The sequence below is a fragment of the Acinonyx jubatus genome, chromosome C2 (genome assembly GCF_027475565.1).
Source record: "Acinonyx jubatus isolate Ajub_Pintada_27869175 chromosome C2, VMU_Ajub_asm_v1.0, whole genome shotgun sequence".
NCBI classification, from domain to species: domain Eukaryota; kingdom Metazoa; phylum Chordata; class Mammalia; order Carnivora; family Felidae; genus Acinonyx; species Acinonyx jubatus.
Genome location: NC_069384.1, coordinates 92,010,094 through 92,031,726, shown reverse-complemented (window position 1 = coordinate 92,031,726; position 21,633 = coordinate 92,010,094). Strand labels below are relative to the sequence as shown.

Below are 21,633 nucleotides of genomic sequence, written 5' to 3'. Positions count from 1 at the left end.
GGTGCTTTATGCATTACAGGTGGAATGACTGACAAATCAGCCCTGATTGCTAATTAGAAAACAGAATATATTAGAAGCATAGCACATATATCCAATTTGCTCTCAGTGCAAACCCTGGAAATGTAACGCTCCTCAATGCTCTAGTGCTTGCTGTCTAATTACCTGCTCTTTCGCTTTGACTTAACCATTCAGGAATTACACTATCTGTGTCTGGCAGGTCAGGGGTGATTGCTTATTAAATGGTGGAATTCACCTGCCTCACCCTGACTCATCCCTCCTTCCCCTCACCCCTCTGAAGCGACACTCTTCCACAGAAAGCATTTCTTCCCTTCACGTGTTGGCTGGATAATGAAAGCTGGTGCTCTTATCCCTGTTTGAAGCCCAAATTCTCAAGGTGATTTTACTTCAAGGATTGGTGAAATAGGAATTCCGTCCTCCCCTCTCTCTCACTGCTGGTATAAAGAGGTCTTTTTGTGTCAGAGTCCTTAATGGCAAGGCAAGACCCCCGGGGTTCCTATTCTTCCATGCATCACCTCAGCAATCAGCTAGTGGCCCTGAAAAGAGAGGCCACCTTTGCCTTTGTGTTTGAAATGAGAGTTCACTATTCGCACCAGGAATCTGTGGGCACCTGAAGGCTGAAAAATAAGAATTGATTTCTTTTCACCCTCCCACTAATCTGAATGTCACCTCAGAAGCGCCCAGGATTTAATTGATCTGTGACAACTTCAAGGCAGCCCCAGCCCCCATTGAATGATTAAGAATATTAAGGAGGTTGGAAGCACTAGCCAGATATAGGGATCTGCTTCTCCTCCTGGGACTTAGGCATTAGGCATTTGAACAGAACTTGATCCTTACAAGTGTTTTAAACTAGTTCCTCTTCATTTATTTGAAGGTGGTGTGGAATCCTCATAGAAGACTGAACCATAGAAAATTGCCAATATTTATGTGTTTTTCACTTTTAAAGATGACATTTTCATATGGTTTAACTTAGTATTAGCTACTATCAGAGCAATAGAAGGTTGAAGCCTAGATAGATAAAATGAATTCTGAGACCCTATCCAGAATCTTTGCCCTCAGAACTCATGAATTAGGAAAGTCACCCATTTATTCATTAACAAAACATTTGTTGTATATCCATTTTTATATTGCTCATTGAGGCAAGGATGCTAAGGGTTGGGTATGTATATTGGCCCCACTTAATTACCCACCAGGTAAATTATGCATGTGTGTAAGGTCCCACAAAATACAGCATTATATTTTTTTCAATTTAGTCTAGTTTTTATTTTTATTTTTTGAGAGACAGAGTGAGCGAGCAGGAGAGGGTCAGAGACAGAGGGAGAGAGAATCCCAAGCAGGCTCTGTGCTGACAGAGCTCTCTGCTGATGCAGAGCTCGGTCTCACAAACCTTGAGATCATGACCTGAGCCAAAATGAAGAGTTGGACACTGAACCAACTGAGCCACCCATTTACCCTCAGTGCCCCATTCATGAAATGTGCCTGTTGCAGTGCTTATAAGGACAGAGAAAGGGCAAATTCAGGTACCTTTAATACTGGGTATATAACTGCACATGATTGGGTTCACTTTCAGAGAAAACATTCTGACAGCAATGTAGAGAATGCATGGAGGTATTCAGAGTGAAGAGTTAGACCAGTTAGAAGGGCCATGGTGGTTACATGACGATGAAGGCCTGAACTCAGGTAGTGGTAGCATGAGTGGATGGAGGAGAAAGGGTAGATTTGAAAGATTTGGAAGAGAAAAATATGTGGATTTCATAATTGGATATGGGGAGAGGGTATGTGGATGAAGAATGTGTCTTAAAGACAACCACCAGGGTATCTGATTTGCATGGTGCCATTTACTAAAGAAGAGAACCAAAGATAAGGAAGAGGTAGGGGCCAGTTGAAAATACCCACTTTGGGGTAAGATAAATGTGAGATGCCTGTAGTCCAATAGGCAGACATATAATATGTATAGACACATGTACACATGTACATGCTGATTGTCTGGGGCTCAGGAGGGAGGCCTGGGCTGGAGATAGATATATGCTACATTCGATAGCTACTTGTTACCAGTAACAATTTTTATGCTCCAGGCCAAGATTGGGGTGATCTTTGCCCTTAATATGATTCTAGTATTTGGCAGACACAGAACAATGGGCACATTATAAGAATGTCTTAAGAATAAGGTCACCTACGGAGAATGCAGTTAAAAGTGCAAGAGCAGGATCTTGTGAATGATTAACATTCAATATGCAGGAGGAAAAAGAATAATGAATGATATCAAGTGAATGAAAATGGGAAGGAGGATCAGTCAAATAGGAGGAAAACAAGAAAAGAATGATACCGAGGAACTCAAAGGATAGGAAAGTTTCAAGGAGGGAATAGTGAATGGTCCCAAGCACTGCAGAGGCCAAATAAATAAGGAATGGAACATCCATTCAACATCACTTCTTGGAGGTGCATGAGTGATTCCATTTTCCCATAGTCAGTGAAACTGTGGGTTGAAGGCTGAATATGGAAGAGAGAATGAGAAGCGATAGAATGGACATGAATCTTTATAAAGCTTGTCCATGGGGGGATACTAGAAATTATTGGGCAGGGAGTTTTGGAGAGGTAGAGTTGGCTAGAGGTCTGCTTCCTGCTCTATATGATGTAGGGGCAGAACTCATAAAAGTCACTGACACAGAAATGAAGTAGGGGTAAAATCATCCAAACAATGAAATGCTAAAGTAGTAAAGGAGACAAAGTCAGTTATTCATTTCAAACTTTGTTCTTTTTAAATAAAACACATGTCCTGGTAGCTACATGTTTTAGAATGCAGCCAGGGAAGTGGTGGCTAAGAGCAGACAAGTCATGTGAGCGGCAAGCAGACAGGTGTCCCGTGAACAACTTTGCTGAAGTGAGCAGGAAGAGGTGCCATGGTCAGAGAGGCCCTTTCATGCCTGCTCCAGCTCGGACAGGACACTGTGTGTAGGACACAGTTCTAGGAATGACGCTCCATTACAAGTGAGTCAGCATTTCTGGGACTGTCACAGTTTTACTGGAAGTAAGTACCACCTTATCTTCCTGGGCAATTACTTTCAAGAAATATGATGAGAAAAAATTTCAAAGCCCTGACCTCTCCAGATTTACTCTTCATTTTTTCAAATTCTCTGTAGAATTGTTCATAGCTAAGAATTGTTTTCATCAGAAAGTACATATGGAGCCCATCGGCAATTAAGAGCAGCCAAATCTAGCCCCAGGTCCAAAGGTGAGACACTACGTGGGAGTCTGGAGCCAAAAACTTGGCTTTGAGGTCAGGTGTGCTTGGGCATAAGTCCCAACTCTGTAATTTATTAGCAGTGAGACCTAGGGCAAGTCACTTAGCCTCTCTGAAACTTAGTTTCCTCAGCTGTATAATCAAGGATAATAAAAACAACTTTACAGGAATTTTGCAAAATAATATACATGAAGTGTCTTGGAAGAAATAGTTTGCTCAATAGGCTCTGTGTGCGTGTGTATATATGTATATGTATGTTAATGTATATGTATATTTATATTTGGCATATGAATCTGCTTGACTGGTTCAATTTGAGCACATTTGTTCAACATCTATAAGTGATGTACTCTGTCCACATATACTGCAGAAAGGTAAGGAATAGCCAGTATAAAAAGATGGTCAATGACTCTGTTTTTACTTACACCAATAGGTCAAGAGAGAATGGAGGGATATTGATGCTGGGGGAATTTAAAGTGCAGCAGAATACAGTTCCAAACTACAGTGAAATGCCATCATGCCATTATAAAGAGAATCAATAAGAAACCTTTGGTAGAGATTTAAAAAAAAGGGGGAAAAAAAGGGTAGTAACTGTTACTTTGAGATGAGTTAAGTGCTAGAAAACAATGATGTCACTTCCATGGTTTAATGCTATCTTTATTATTTTATACTCTCAGGGATGTCTGGGTCACTTCCATATTTTGAGACACCTGGTACATTCACAAATGGAGAGATGCTAAAATAGGGTTAAAAGCTGTGGAATATTAAAAAAAAAGTATGTGTGTCCATAGGTATATCTATGAACAATCAATTCTTTTAACACAAAAATACAGTGCACTGTAAGTAGGTTTTTCACAAGACAGTCATAAGATTTATAAAAATGTATGTCAAAGTCCACTATAGGCACTATGAAGAACTTCTTTCAGTCTTGCCAGTGTATGGTTGGGAAGATATCACAGCCTACACTTAACTGAACTATGTACATTGGCCTTTGTGCATGTGAGGTCTAGACCATGGCCTTTGGCCCTAAACTCTTGGTGATGGATTCTGACCAGTACATCTGACAGCTCATAACATAGATGCCCAAGACAGGTTTGTTCAAATTACGAGTGAGTTCTTATGCACTGCTTACCACCTAGAAAGCTGGCTGGAGATCTGAAAAACTGGTGTGCTGCTAGATGGGGTAATAGGTTGAGAGTCCACTCATTTTCCAAGAGGAAAAAATACATTACCTACATTTGCTGGGCTTCTGCACGCTTTTTATGGGTGACCGCCTTTTAATCAGAAAGTGCTTGTTGCAAAGCAGAAGAGGGAAAGGGGAAGATGATGAGGGATGTGGACAAAGGAGCTTCTTCAGTTTGCTTGGGTTTTTACAGTTCAGAGCACTTAAAGATTTTGGATTTTTACAGAGCAATAAAGCACAAATGACCCAGCATCAACCTTGTAGTATGCTAATAGGAGAAGTCAATTCTATCAGTAGCAGCATCAAGGCATTCCTAATTTCCCTAGAAATGAAGAGAAACCCATCTGTTTTTAAATGCAAGGCTTCTTTCTAATCTCAAATCTCTGTTCTTTATAATTCAAAGTTGTGCTAACTCCAGAGACAGTTGCTATCTTTAGACTTCAAGTATCTAGAATAGGCTATGCCAGCTGACCTCATGCGAGATGCTTGCTCTTGTTGCTAGACCTCCTTCTCATCTCAATGTGATTCACTTCTGACACAGAGAAAACAGGCGAAAGCATTTAAATCCTCCTTGGATTGATGCAGTTTAGCAGTCTCATCTTGGAAGACCTCTGAGTCCCAAGGGTCTGGTTTTCCCATTCTAGATGGGATAATGCTGCTTCTGCTCATTTCCCCCAGAGTAGGAAATTACTTCTTGCTGGTGCACTGGAGAGAAGGTGAAGACAGGCTCCTTTAGTTTTTTTTGTTTTTGTTTTTTTTAATGTTTATTTTCGATATAGAGACAGAGCATGAGAGGGGAGGAGCAGAGAGAGAGGGAGACACAGGATCCCAAGCAGGCTTCAGGCTCTGAGCCGTCACCATAGAGCCCCACGCGGGGCTCGAACTCATGAACCACGAGATCATGACCTGACCCAAAGTTGGCGTCCAGCCGACTAAGCCATCCAGGTGCCCTGAGGCTCCTTTCCTTTTGAGTTTTTAATACTCCAGTCTCCTTTATCCATGGGAATCGTTGAGTATTCCTGGGTGTAAGACACAGGAAGAGCAGTCGTACTACTATTGGTGCTAGTACTAAACCCATTATAATTTTGGACTTAGAAGTTACTCAGGCACAAAAATCTGTGGATTTTAAAAAATATGGCTAATCTACACATCACCCTCCCTAAAAGTGAAAGAAAACCAATGCCTTTCATTGAGGAAATTCAATTTAGCCAACATTGATTGAATGTTCAGTACATGTGTGATTCTGTATTAGCTTGAAGGAATATGAAGATGATTCTAGATTATGATCTTTGTTCTTAAACTCAAAATCTAAAAGAAGAAACAAACTCATGCCTACATAATGGAGCCTAGCAGGTCTCTGAAAAATACCTGTGCCTTGTCATCTTGCTGTCCCCTACCCTACCTCCCTTTTCTCCTTCCCTCCCTCTGTTCCTTCAGCCACCATTGCCTGAATGACTATTTTGTGCTAGGCCCTAGGCCAGGTGCTGGAGTTTGCAATCTCAAGAGTTGCACAGGTGAAATCAGAAACTGCCTTCTGAACCCCGCTCACTGTACACAAAGGGCAGGCAGACACCAAAGAAAGAGGCAGACCACCTCAGATTGGTAGGTGGCAGGTTTAATAAGCAAGGGTACTTAGTTGCATATGAAGCTTGCCTTGGGCTGCTGTAAGTGGAGCATATCTCTGCACCTGCTCGTTGGAATCTTAAAAAAGGAGGAAGTGTGGGACCTCAGAAACCAGTTCCATGAGGAAGTTTCCATCAAAGGACTGTCAATATAACATGAGTAGTAAGTTCTAATGCTGGAAGTGACTACTTAATGTGCACTGCATTTGAAATACCAGTGGGCTCCCTTTAATCTATCTAATAAATGGAAGATTTTCAAAGACCTAAGGATAAAGTGGAAGAAGACATATTGTTGTCTCAAATCTAGCAATAATGTCTTCTTGATATCTTTGTGTGAAGTAGAAAAAGGTACCCCTTCCTCGAGACACCCTACTGACATTTGTCTGGAAATTTTTATAATGAATGGACGTATCTATGATAAGATATGAGTATTGCCCCCTAGAGTAGTGCAATGCACAGTCTACACAACCACGTGTTGTGGTTCCCCAAGAATTTTCCAAAGTGTCTAAAAGATACGATGACAAAGAAGTGATCAGGGAGGAATGCACATTTAGTCAAATTAAAAAAAGGATTCTTGGGGCACCTGGGTGGCTCAGTCCATTAAGTATCCGACTCTTGATTTCTGCTGAGGTCATGATCTCATAGAGTGAGTTTGAACCCCGTGTTGGGCTCGGCATTGATAGCACAGAGACTGTTTGGGATTTTGTCTCCCTCTCTTTCTGTCCCTCCCCTGCTTGCTCTCTATATCTCTTAAATAAAAATAAACTTAAAAAAAAAGAATTCTTATCCAGAATCTGTAATAATCTCCTTTATATTCTGAATGGCATGAAAAAGTTAAAATTAAACTTTAATGTACTAATCTGAAGGTTATTGTATCAATTTTAAATGAATCAAAATGAAGCAGAGAGGGCAAATGCCTGGCCCAAGGCTATTGAGTGAGTCACACAGGTAAGATTTAAATGGAAAGTTCTTTAGTTTTTTGTTGGAAAGGCTTATTTTTTCTTGTTTTTTTCCCCCTAGTCATCCAGATGAGACTTCAAGATTTGCTTTAAGATACAAGTGGAAAGTGGCAAAGGCTGAACATATAAATAGATTTGAAGAGGGTTTAGATAATTCATAGATGACAGACCCATAGTGGTAACCAAGGGAGATAAGAATGCCTGAGGAGCATCCCTAACTATTGCACATAGTAGCAACACCGATGATGGCTCTCCAGGGGACTGCTGACAGAGTTAGGAAACTAGGTCAGGGGCTAGGGTGTTTGTTTCCTATTACTATGGACCACCCTAAAGTTTTAATGAATGGTCTTCTTCCCTCTCTCCTTCCCTCCTTTCTTCCTTCTTTTCATTATCGATTTTAAAGTCCTACAGACACAGGCTATTGTTGCAAAAGAACAGAAACGGGGCTGTGTTTCCAACTGCCTCACAACCACAGAATATTCCATGGAAAGCTCTCTTCCTGTCTATTTCTTGGAACTTCTATGATGACCCTTGTTCTTACAGTTGGGGTCTGTTATCGGGGGGTAAAAGTAGAAGAAGTGGGCCTACTGAAATCCCACTTTTAGTTTCAGCTTCCAAATTTTTTCTTACTTCATTGATTGATTGTCCTATTGATTGAGTCATTTATCCACCAGGAGTAGCAAATAGTTTTGTGTGTAAAATATTTCACTAGGGTCTATACAGACAAATAAGTCATGGTTCTCAGGCTGAAAGAGTTATATACTGATAATGATGGTGATGACAGGCTAATAGAAACAACAACAACATTTGGTGAGGACTTATTATGTGTCAGGCACTGAACAAATTCCATTACAGGCTATGATTCTGTGACATAGTTATTATTGTCTGCTTTTTATGGATCCAGAAACTAGATTCATTGCATTCATTACAAAGCTAGTGAGGAAAGGGATGAGACATAACAACTAAAAAACAAAGAAGAAAGTAAGGGGAGCCCCAAGAGAGGAGTGAGCACACTCTGAGCCAGAAGTTCATGACATGAGAGATGAGCTCAGGCTTTAAAATGATGTCTGACTTGGGTCTTGGGGATGAGCAGGGAATGGTAGGTAGAAAATGAGCATCCTAGATGAAGATAACGTGGTGCAGATATTTGTTGCTTTTGACCGCCTAGCCTCCATTATTTGTTATTTTGGTACTAACACTCTGACTCACTTTGGGGGGATTCTTTTCTCCATTGGATAAAGCTTGCAAAATTGTCTATCATGGTGGTCTGATGTTCTCTAGCCAAAGCTAGGTCTATTGAATACTCTCTGGAGGTGGAATCTAAGCAAAAGCAGAGTGGCAAACAAAACAATTCAAAAGGTTGGGGTGCATGGATTTACTTTGGCTGGGCCCTGAAGAGATGGTCCAACAGTGTCCATAAGTGGGCAGCCCTCTCCCCTGAGTAACTGGTTCCTGTCCTTTCTGTGCCTTGTTCTTCAGATTCTGTGAACTTCCATACATCTTTTCAGCACATCCGTTTGTTCCCAAGATTGGCCACATTGGTTTTTGTGGCTTGCAACAAAGAACTAAAAAATGGCAAGAGCAGAAGCATGTGTGGCGTATGCTGCTGGCACTAAACCATCCAGACTGTCTGCGGTGTGGAATGCATGGACGTGAATAGTGAGAGATACATCTAGAAACGTAACTCAGAGCCAGGTTATCTGAAGTGAAGTGCCAGGTTAAGGAGATTGAATTTCACTGGATGAGAAGTGGAGAATTTTTGAAGCATCTACGCCAGGATGATATGAGTGTATCTCTCCTTTGGACATTAATCTGGCAGCGGTGTGGTTGGTTATACAAACTGGAGAACGTGGATACCAGAGATAGAGTTCCCAGCTAGGAAGCTATTGCAATGGTCCAGGTAGGGGGTCACGAAGGCTTGACCTCATGGTGTAGAGGTGGCAATGAAAGGTGTCCATGGAGGAAAGAGCTTCTTGCTTTTCTGGATGGGAGCCAAGGCTAGAGAATGCTGATTTGTAACAGGGCCAGTGGGGAGCACATCCCATAGGCATAAAGAGCTGATGAATTCTGCTGCCTTGCACCTTAGGCACCCCAGAGGCTAAGGTTGGGCTCATAAAGAGGAATGCAGAAACTCAGTCTGGGGAGATAGTCAGTTGGATTTCGACCAAATTAATATCATGTTGTTGATGCTGAAGCTTTGACCACTCCCTTGGCGAATAATTTTTGGTTGAGGCAGCAGGCAAGACGAGTTCCCATTTGGAAGATTTGGTATTTCTGTGGTTTCTTTTTCAGAAAAAATTAAGATACTAGCCCCATTTTTTTTAGTGGTTCATAAAAAGTTGCAAAAGGGAAAACATTATTGAGCAATAAAAGGTGTGTTTATGTGTATTCATAAGAAGTGGGCTAGAGGCCAACTCCCATAAATGTGTTTGACTTATACCTCGGTACTGAACAATTACAAGAACCCTGGAGGCTCCTATTTCACTCAGTGGATGTAATAGAGGCAGCTCTGCAGCCTTCCCAGGCTAATCACCTTGATAAAGACTGAATTGGGGAGCCTGACCCTTTAAGTGTTTGACAGTAAGCAAAATTGTGCTATTAGTGAAGATGGCCTTTGGAACCTAATTATCTCTATTTTCCTCCCTGGCTTGGCAAACTACCTGTGTCTCCATGCATCACCTCATGTTTCCAGCCAGTATTATTGGTTCCAAGCCTATCTCAATTGGCAGCATCCTCTGCTTATCAAGTTTGGGGACACCACTTTCAAATGACATTTTGTTGTCCAGGCACCATAGCAAGTGGTTTTCCATTGTGAAAACTGGACCCTTGAGAGTCACAGTTATAAGATTTCCTTATAGATCAAAGATGGCACCCTATTTAACTGGATGAGCTATTACTTTTCCAGTTCTCAAGGCCCAGTGGGAAGTGAGAGGGACATTTTTGGGGGAAGTAAATTGGAGGACCTCATCCTTTTCCATGAAATTACACCACCTTCCTTATTAAACTTCCTTAATATTTCCTTATGAAACTTTCTTTCCTTTTCCATAAATCTTGGATAGTTGAGTCTATTAGTTTCTTACTGCTTCTGTAACAAACTTGTCTCAATTTGGTGGCTTAAAACAATACAAACTTATTGTCTTATTCTGGAAGTCAGAACTGAGCTAAAAGCAAGGAATCAGAAGGGCTGCCTTCTTTTCTGGAAGCTCTGGGGAATATCCTTTTTCTTGCCTTTTCCAGGTTCCAGAGGCTGCCCACGTTGCATGGCTTGTGTCCCCTTCCATCTTCAAAGTTGGCAATGGCTAGTAGAGTTTTCCTCACATGGGGTTGCTCTGACACTAGCTCTTCTACTTCTTGTTTTCACTCTCAAGGACCTTTGTGATTATATTGGGTCCACCCGGATAATCCAGGAAATCCTTCCTATTTTATGGTCAGTTGATTAGCAACCTTAATTCCATCTGCATCGTTAAGTCCCTTCTTGCCATGTCATGTAACATATTCACAGGTTCTGGGGATTAGGACTTAGACATCTTTGGGGACTAGATGGTCATTCCATCTATTGCTGTAAGGAAGGATTAAAAAATCCGATCCCATCTCTTCTGTGTTCAGGTAACTCAACAAACTTTTAAAAATTCTTTAAATGTATTAAACTAGCACACAAGTTCGAAAGTAGCATGCCAAAAAAATTTTTCAAATGACTTCAGGGTGCAAGGTCCTATGCTAGGAGCTATTGGAAGTACAGGGGAGAGCATGTGGGATTATACTGCCTTTAAGGAACTTTTACACACTCTTTAAGTAGATGAGCTAGACATGCACAGACAATAGAACAGAGCAGGATTTGATAAATGCCACAGACTGGTTCAGCCAATTGGTGCCACAAGAGTTCAGAAGTGGAAGCAGTGCTCTGAATCCCATTGACTGAACGTTTCCCCTACCGACCTTTGGTCACTCCTTCCAGTGGAGCATTTCAATAAGGTTTCATGGGAGCAAAGTTTTCTCCATTATTTTTTATTACAGCAGGTATCCTCAGGCACAGGGGAATGGGGGAGGAGGTGGGGGAGGGGAACAAATGCCAGGTATCTGTGCAACTTGACCCAGGCAGCTATAATTTACACAATACTTCCTTGATATGATGTGATACTGGAGAGATTTTATCCTTTCCTTCTAAAGCAGCCAATTCCTTCAGACTGATAACAAGAGTCGGCAGGCATCTGAAAGCCAGAGCGCAGCTCATTGGTGCAGCTGCTGTATCAACAAGGAGACAACTACTGTGTAAAGGGATGGGAGGGAAAGAAGCAGGATTTGCTAGAAACCTGGGACCATTTTCAAATGTGGCCCCAGAAGAAGTAAACAGCAGGTATAAATAATTTCTACCACAAATGTTTTGGGGTCTCTTCAGCTGCCTTCATCCTTGAGCATCTCCTGGGACTTGATATATTTGGTGAGCAATTTGAAGGGGGTTGAATGAATGTTAGTGTCTTTGGGGAAAGCTCATGTAAGTTGAAAATAACAGTCATTGGGGCTAGCTTCTGTTCCTCAGTTATTTGTAGAGCAATATATCTAGTGATGCCAAAAAACGTGTTGAGGTGATCGCCAAGCATTACGGATGTGGTGGTGAAAGCAAGGACCCTCCTTTCCCCCAGCCTGCCGTCGTTGGCCAGTTTTCTGCACAAGACTTTCTGTAGCAGGCTATGGGCAATGCCTTCTGTCTTCCTGATGCGTGGCTCCCTCCTTAATCTACCCAAAGGGACAGGCTCTGGAAAAGAAAGTATGGAAGCATGCAGACTTTTCAACCCTGCTAATAAACAACAAACAGTTGCACACACATGGTTTTAGTTCAACATTAACATGTCCCAGAGTGTCATTTTCATATGTGAAGATGGAATGATTTCTGAAAGGGAATTCTTTTTCATCCAGAGTGCTCGAGTTTCAGAATTTGTCATTCCTAGTAAATAAACCTGCCAAAAGATGAAAAAGCAGCCTTGGAGGCCTGACCTCTGGGCACTGTGGAGGGGAGTCGATAAGAATAAACCAAGCAGGAGAGGGAATCTCATAGGTGACTCCTCTTCCACCGTGACTACCCAGCCTCATAAAGAACAGTGAAGGCTGAAGGGCTGCCTGCTGATTAATACCTGTGGTCCAGGGGGAGAGTCTGGTTTTAGGTCTGCTGGGAAATACAGAGTTAGAAGCAGGTCAGGTTACTGTCCCTTTGGCTTCCTTTGAATCTTTCATGACAGCTTCCTATGATAGGGCCCTGGTGATGCTTGAAGGCAAAAATTTATTTCTTTCATTATTCAGAGCACCAGTAAACTGTATTTAGGGAGTCAGGTGCATTATCTAAACCATGGCTAGGCATGATTTCCTTTCTACAACTAGCAATGCTGCCCATTATAGTGCTGTCAGTCAAAGACAAATTAGAGAGTATAACTTGTTTTTGTCATAGAAAAGTAGGCTTGTAATCATAGACCTGCCCAAAGGGGAGGAAATTTAAAGGTTACCATTCTCCCATTTTAAAGAACATATTTCTTTCATATCCTGGACAGAGCCAGTCTCTACTGGAATACTTTCTATAATGGGAATCTCACAACCTCATTAGTAGACCAGAGGTCAGCAATTTTTTTCTGTACAGGGCCAGATGGTAAACATTTTAGGCTTTGCAAGCCCTAGGGTTTTTGTTGTAACTACTCAATTCTGCCATTGTGTGTGAAAGCAGCTAAGGATAGTATGTAAATAAATCGGTGTGGTTGAGTTACAATAAAACTTTATTTACAAAAATAGTGAGTGGCCTGGATTCAGCTTACTGGCATAACTGGCCTATGTAGAGATAGACCTTTCTTTTGTGGGATGGCCCTGGTTGTTAGAATTTTCTACTTTGAGCCCAAATCTGCCTCTCCTTAAATTAGGTGTAAACTTTTATATCCTTAACCATGTATTATTTTCCTTAAAAAATTTTTTTGATTGGTCCCAACTCTGCCTTTTGTATGTAAATTATTCATAACAGATAAATTCTTCAACCCAAATCATTTTCTTCTAAAAACAATATGATTAACTGATTGCTTTATTCATTTATTCGTTCATCATCACTCAGCACTTGAGTAGGTACTGGGGATATAGAAATTAAAAAAAAAAAATCTTTGCCCACTAAGAGTTAACAGTCTTGTGGGAGAAGATAACATGGAAGCACTTGGAAGAAAAGGCTGTGGTGGAGATATTCACTGGGGTGTGTGAGATCACATAAGAGTAGCGCCTACCCAGCAGGGTGGATAGTGGGAGGATGGGGTGGATTCCCCAAGGAGGTTCCACTGGAGCTGAGTTTTAAGGCAGGTAGAAATGAGCAGTGCCTTCTGGAAATTTTATGTGCAAAGGTGTGCAACTGAGACCGACTGCCGGTCTGTATTTCAGGAACTGAAGGTAATTTTCCGTGACTAGAGTGCAGTGTACTTGCACATGTGAGTGTCCGGGTGGCGATGGAGGTGTAGTCAAGGGACGGACCTTGTCTGCCAGCTGAAAGTCAAGGGAAGTCAACCGGGGTAAGTGTAATTCTGCTACTATTGCCAAAAATCTTTTAACAAAAGTTATCTGAATTGGTACAGAATGCTCTACTTTATAAGCAAGGCATCTGGCCTTAAAAAGCCCGGGCCTTTGGTTTGAAAATACCGTAAGTTTGGGGCACCTGGGTGACTCAGCTGGTGAAGCGTCCAGCTTCAGCTCAGGTCATGATCTTGTGGCTTGGGAGTTTGAGCCCCACATCGGGCTCTGTGCTGACAGCTCAGAGCCTGGAGCCTGCTTCAGATTCTGTGTCTCCCTCTCTCTCTGCCCCTCCCCTGTGCATTCTCTCTCTCTCTCTCTCAAAAATAAATAAACATTAAAAAAAGAGAAAATACTGTAAGTTTAAGTAACTATGACAACACCTTATGTTCATACCCAGAATATACATTTGCAGCATAATTTGTTGGGTTTTTAGTTTGGTTCTGGACTGTTAGGAGCAGACATCTACTGTCCTTATCTAAAAACAAGTTGCAGGGATTTTGCTGGAAATTATCAAAAGACTCTAAACTACATATTGCAAGCTTGCAGGTTCTCTGGTTCCATGCCATGCCAACGGTGGCTGGGTGTATGCAGCACAGACACACAAATTTTCCTAACATATTCTCTGATAGTCCTGGAACATCCTTACTACAAATTTTACTCCCCACCCCCCACTGCTAAAGCATCTTATTTTATTTTATTTTGGTTTATTTTATTTATTGAAGTATAATTGACACACAATGGTACATTAGCTTCAGGTGTACAACATAGTAATTCAACTCCTCTATACTTTATGCTCTGCTCACCACAGGAGTTACCATCTGTTACTATACAATGCTATTGCAATACCACTGACTATGTTCCCTATGCTGTAGCTTTTATCCCTGTGACCTACTCATTTCATAAATGGAAACCTCTACCTCCCACTCCCTGTCACCCATTTTGCTCACCCCCCTCTTCAACTTCCTCCCCTATGGTAACCATCAGTTTATTCTCTGTATTTATGGATCTGTTTCTGCTTTTTTAATTTATTTGCTCCTTTTTTCTTTTTTCTTTTTTTTTTTTTTAGATTCCACATATAAGTGAAATCATATGATATTTTCTTTCTCTGTCTGACTTATCTCTCTTGGCATAATATCCTCTAGGTCCATCCAAGTTGTTGTGAATGGCAAGATCTCATTCTTCTTTCTGGCTGAGGAAAATTCCATTGTATATATACACCATATCTTCTTTATCCGTTCATCTATTGATGGACATTTAGGTTGTTTCCACATGTCGGTTATTGTAAATAGTGCTTTACTTTTACTTTTGACTTTCATAGAATAGTGCTTTAGGTCTTTGCACAGATCCCTTTTTCTTTCAGGATATGTTTTCCCTTCCACTTGACAACTGTCCAACTAAACTTTCAGTAGCCCTGCAGTGCTCTGAATGATCTTCCAGCTCCCCTCTTTAACTTGTTCATTCCTGACTCTCCTCTGAGCTCCCAAGACTTCCTGTGCACACACTATCAGAGATTTAAGGCATTGCATCATTATTGTTTTACTTGTTTCTCCTCAACGAGACTCTGAAAGCAGAGATGGAGTTTCATTTCATCTTGTGTTTCCACACAAAGCACATAAGACATATAATAATAGTTGCGGACCCAGTGTTTGGTAAGTGAAGAAATGAATGAATGATTGAATGAATGAAAGAACCAAGGATATTTCTTGACTAACCCTGGCTAGTCCTTTGATTATTTGGGGATTCCTACCAATGCAGAGTGGTGCAGGGAAGGGAGGACCACAGATAGTTTCTTGGGTTTAGACTTGTGTCGTCCAAGACCACAGCCACCAGACACCCGTGGCCACTGGGCACTTGCCAATTGAGATGTGCTGTCAGTGGAAAATACATACTGGACGCCAAAGACTTAGTACAAAAAAAAAAGTAAAATATCTTGCTACGGCTTTAAAAATATTGTTTATATTTTGGATAGATTAGAATCAGTAAAATATATTAAATTTTTTTTTTTTTTACATTTTTAATGTGGCTATAAATTTTTTTAAATTACATATGTGGTTCACATTTGTAATTCACATCATGTTCATACCGGGCAGCACTGGTATGGAGAGGAGGTCCTGCTCCAAGAAGTGGCTGCTGCACCTTTCCATTCTGGCAGTTCTTTAAGAGAATCTTGCCTTCAGATCCCAGGTCCTGTTACCAGACCATGTGTTTTCATTTTGTCTTTAGCAAATCCAGTCCCCGTACCACTTCATTGCTGAGGCAGTAACTAGCTCCTTGAGACTTGGTTCTGTCCTGCAACTGCATTTGATAGTTTCCTACGACCCCGGAGATCAAGGGAGATAGCGATGTGAAAGAGCAGGGCCCCTTTGTGGCTGTTGTAACAAAATCTTGTCTTTGTGTATAAGAGTGGAGAGGAACAGGAGCAAAGTTCCAAATGATCTGTCCTGGAGTTTGCCCGTGTCGTGTGTTTTCGGGAAGGGGGAGGGAAAGCAGGGGAAAGTGGATTTCCTTTAGTGAGTTCGATTTTGCTTAGGCCAGGACTCAAAGTGAATTCTCTTGACACACTTCTTCTCCTGGCCTTTGCTCTTCCCCCTGTCAGGGATGTCCTCTGAGGTGTCTCCCTTTGGAAAGGTCCTTCTCATTCCTCAAATCTAACTCAAATAGCATCTCCGCGAAACCCGCCCGCTTGGGTTTCGTGACACAGAATTTTAACTGTACATGAATTATGCCACGTAACAAACAAATAGTACTTCTCTCTCCACTAGGGCAGACGCTTCTTACCATTTTTGTGTGCCTCGTGCCTGTTACCCTCTCACACAGCCCAGTGCATGAGATGTAGACAGGAGTTAATCTATTGTCTGAGAAGGATACTGATTGGTAAAAGAAGTGGGTGACAAGACTGGTTTTTTTCCCTTCAAATACCACTTGCCAAATCTACATGCAAATGAAGAGCAGAGTGTAGTTTCATTTACATTTGTGTAATGACCACAATTAGAATAACAAACAACAAGAGGCTCTTTATATATCCAACTGGAATTCCTGAGGCTGCCAAATCTATCATAAAGCACTGAGTAGAAATGTTTTAATGAGCTCCTAGATATGCCACACATGATATAATTTCCCCTAAGCTTTGCAGCCTCCAATGGGAAATTCCCCATAGGTCCCAAATGCCACCTGTGTATAAAGCCACCCAGGGGCAGTTAGAATATAAGATAAGTGATGAGGATAGGAGTGTAGTTCTGTAAAGTCAGGTCAGCTGTGGACATGCTACTAATTTCTTATGCTCCATATATTTTTTATGCTATAAAAGTCTGGGCCATCTAGCTGGGCTGAGGGTGAAAACAACACAGAGAAGAAAAAGTTAATATTTCCTTTTTAATTTAGAAATTACTGGATTTTTATGTCCTCCTTGTATTTACCCAACTGTAGGGTTTGAATAACACCTGAAAAATGTAACATAGTCCGTGTCTTCCTTTTTCATTTTTCTGGCGTTGGTGCAGCTATAGTTTTCCAGATGGCTACATATATAGCCCAATAATACAGGTAAGTGCACACTACTATAGCTCTTCTACGGGCCATAATGCCATAATAGTTAATAGCCAGGCTAGAGCCCCGAGGCACCAACCAGTTCTAAGGCTTTTGCATTCCTTTCTTTGCATATGAATTTTGATATCTTCGCACTGCTTTTGTGAATGGTGAATTCCTAGAATAACAGAAAATTTGCGTTGTTATAGAGGTTCTTATCAATTTTATAGAAGTTCCTTTAATACAAACAGATTGAGCTGAAAAAAGTGCCTACTAAGAAATAAAGCACATTCTCCTGCAGCAGGGTGTTGTAGGGAAGGGAGACATAGAAATTTCCCCAAGGTTTATTGACACATAAACTGCATATGGGCCAGGAAACATTAGGAGAAGAATGTCATTTTAAAACAATTCAGGGGGAAGAGCCTTGCTTTGTGCCATTTCTTGTGATTACAGGCTGGGAACCTGGAACAAGATATCAGGATTTAATACTCGAGCTACTTTATGAAAAGCACTAAGCAGCAGGCTTTTTGCTTTAACCTTTTTAATATTCTGGAAGGTAATTGTCCAGACCGTCTCACCTTTCCAGGTTAATGAGGTAGCTAACAGTCCACAATAGAAAATGGCTGCCCAATCAAAAAGAAAAAAAAAAAAAGAAAAAAAACAAAAACAAATGGGAAGGTCTGAAGTTACATGGGTTTTTATTGTCTTTCAAAGAAAGTACAGCAGCATTACCATTCTGTTGTCTTCTTGTGATGGATTGCAAAAAGAATCAGAAAAGGCACAACATGAATCTGCTCTCAGGACAATGATTGTAATCAAAATAGGAAATGGTACAAATGTAAGCCATTCTCCTTGCAGTTTAAAGATTATAAATCCCTTATTCATCTGTTATGATCCAGGGCCCACTTGTGATTTTTATAGTTCTTTACACGCTCAGAATTTTAAAACTGTAATGCAAAGGGGCTACAGCTGTTCTCCTTCCGATTTGGGTGTTTAATCCCCACTTGGAGCGTCCCACCCTGGTCTCCCCTCCCTCTGCCCATCTGCAGACTGAGCCTGAGGCCAGCGCCTTGCACAGGAGAAATCCAGCTCACCGTGGTCTCTTTGCCCCCAGGAGGTTAAAACACAGCACGTCCTCTTCCAAGAAGCTCTGGGAAAATGTAGGAGCCCTTGCCAAAGATTTTGCTCTTTTTTTTTTTTTTTTTTTTTTGAGAACTGAAACTTCTTATGATCATTATACAATTTAAAAGGGAAGTGACATATACAGTAGATTTGGACCCAGAAGACCTGGAGCTTTGCCTTCCACATGCCTCTTTCTAGGAATATGACCTTCTTTCTCTGAGCCTTTGCTTTCACCTCCACAACATCAAAGCAACTAATGTGTGAAGTTGCTTTGGAACTAGGGCCAGCTTTTCACATGTTAAAATGGTGTTCTGAGACCAATTCTGGTGTGTGCCGGTGTGTGTATTTGTGGGATTCCCCACAACAAACAGACACTGGCTGAATGTCCTGTAATTTAACTCAATTCTGACACTACCCAGAGATAATGTCAGATTCTGTGGATTAGGGTTCAGTCCTACAAGACTGCCCTCCCTGTACCTCTCAGAGGCCAGCCACAAAGCTCAGGCTTGTTACCTGCACTTCTACCCAACTGACTATAAATCATTGGTTCCCAAGATTTCCTCTCAGCTTTGATTGATTTGCTAGAGAGTCCAGAACACAGAACTCAGAGAAATATTTTACTTACTAAAATACTGGTTCATTTAAAAAAGACCAGTCAGGTGGAAGAGATACATAGGGCAAAGTATGGTAAAAGGGTATGAAGCTTCCATGCCTTCTATAGGCACACTGCTTTCCCCAAATCTCCATATGTTTATCAACCTGGAAGCTCTCTGAGTCCCCTCCTTTTGGATTTTTAGGAGGCTTCATTACATAGGCATGGTTGATTAAATCAATGGCCATTGGCAATTACATTTCTAGCCCTTTTCTCCTCCCCATAGGTCAGGGGGTGGGACTGTAAGTTCCAACCCTCAGATCACTTGGTTGGCTCCATTCACCATGAACCTCATCCTTAGAAGCTTTGCAAAAGTCACCTCATTAACATAACAAGTGACACCTTCATGTCTCTTCACACTTAGGAAGTTCTAAGGGTTTGGGGAGCTGTGAGCTATGAACTGTGGAAGAAGGCTAAATAGATAAGGAAAATATATGTTTGACCAAATGTATATTTCTTATAAATTGCAATATTGCAAATGTAAAATATTGTATATGATATCTAGCAGTGGGATAAAAAAGCTAAACAGGAGATAATAGTCCTAGTGATTTGTGGCCTTATAGATTTCTTAAGTACATTGAATGTTTTGAGCTAGATCTTTCCTGTTTATAAAAGACTGTTAACAGTGAATGAAATCCCATGAGAGATCCAGGTCTTCTAGCATACTGGAGAGACACTGGTGTAAGAAAACTTGTTTCCTGCACTGTATCTAAGGGACAATGGAGGTGATGCACTCTACTCAGCTGATACCCTGGAAGACTCTTGTTTGTTGGGTCTTTTGTCCTCACCTACACTTTTTATCTTTTATTTTTTTCAAATTAAAATTCCTCAGAAAAGAGAGGCCTGGCATGCCTGCAGCCTCCCCAGTTTCCTGAACCCGCTTCCACCTCCCCCAGGCATGGTACAGGGCAGTGCCTCACTATTGTAGCAGCACAGCACAGCACACGAAACTTCATGCTTGGCACCAAAGCTGATGGTGAGAACATTCTAAAAGGCCTGCAGTCCATCTTCCGGGAGCAAGGGATGATGGGGTCGGGGCACACCTGGCAAGACCACAGTTATTCGGCGACCTACATAAACAAAAATGGTAGCCTTGCCAATCTGAGAATTTACTCACACGATTGGTGTTGTTGGACCTTCAGAGTTATGATGGGGATTCACAAGACCAAGAAGTTCACAGTCTTTTGGACCAAGTAGAAGAAAGAATAAAAGAACTGAGTCAGGACTGTACTGAGCAGGTGAAGCGATTACCTCCCATAGTTCGAGGAGGGACCATTGACAGATACTGGCCTATAGCTGATGGTTGCCTGGTTGGGGATGAATAGATGAAGTGGTGTATGATGAAGATTCACCTTAAACGAACATTGAAATTCTACGCTTGAAGCAGTTTGGAGATTTTAATCCAGTGGAGAGTGATGTGGGCATACCCAGGCCATCATGGACAGTGGAAAAGGAGACAACAGTGGCAAAGACATACTGATTCAAGGGGGCAGAGATGGGGGCAAATTATGTGAAATATTTAAACTGAAACCAAATATGGTCACTATGGTAGAGATTGACCAAATGGTGATTGATGGATGTAAGAAATACATGTGGGGGCGCCTGGGTGGCTCAGTTGGTTAAGCATCTCACTTTGGCTCAGGTCATGATCTCCCAGTTTGTGGGTTCGAGCCCCGTGTCAGGCTCTGTGCTGGCAGCTCAGAGCCTGGAGCCTGCTTCAGATTCTGGCTCTCCCTCTCTCTCTGCCCCTCCCCAGCCTTCACTTTGTCTCTCTCTCTCAAAATGAATGTACATTAAAAAAAATTAAAAAAAAAAAAGAAATACATGTGAAAAACATGTGGTGAAAAAAGGAAAAGAAAAAGAAAAACATGTGGTCATGCCTTAAATAATCAGAAAGGAGACTGCTCTCAGATTCTAATAGAAGACTGTATTCCAGTACTGAAGAGGTGCCCCAAAGAAGGGAGAGAGACTGATTATGTGATTAATGATTTGACAGCCATTCCAATCTCCACAACTCCAGAAGAAGATTGCACATGGGAGCTTTTCAAACTGATTCTTGGCCTCTCAAAAGAAGTACTGAAACAGGAGGGAAATAGTTTACATAGAGTGATTGTGTCAGTTTGACGGAAGGCCTGCACTCTATGAAGAACAGTTTGGGTGCCTGTATTCTCCTGTGGACTTCTCAAAGGAGATTGTCTGTGTTCCTTCACACTTGGAACTGTGGGTATTTTACACCGTTTGGAAGAAAACTGAACCTTGAAGACTAGTGTCCGCTAATCACATGCACTGCAAATAGCTTTCCCGATCTTCAGAGACAGTACATGACATTGACATGTGTCAGGCAAATGATTGTGAACTCCTTCAAGTTTTCTTTTTTATTGTTATTTTTGATGTTAAAAAAAGCAAATAGAAAATGTATATTTTGATGAGCTAGGGTATAATTTTTTTGTGAAAGTCAGCTGAAGTTTGATTAGACGGCATAGTGAGGCTGCTTCTTGCATTGAACACCTAGAATGTGATTTTTGTTACTTCTTTTTGTGCGGACTCCTTATTTTTGTTTTGGTAGACTTCAAATTTGGTTGTTTGGAGGAGTGAACATCATTATTTTGTTCTGGAGGGTAGTTCTTGGTGGTGTTTCTTTCCCCCAAGTTGGACTTGGATATTACAATTTGATGCCTATAAGAAAGAGTTAAGAAAAAATGAATAGCAATGCTTCGATTAAAATTATAAATGAGAAAAATTAAAATTCTTCAGAGATGAGCAAGATAAATATTCACATCCCCCAAATA

The 21,633-nt window shown here is 41.3% G+C and overlaps 1 pseudogene; it reads left to right on the top strand.

Moving 5' to 3' along the window:
• The first annotated feature begins 11,865 nt into the window (after positions 1-11,865).
• On the top strand, positions 11,866-21,633 carry LOC106990077 (spermine synthase-like; annotated as a pseudogene).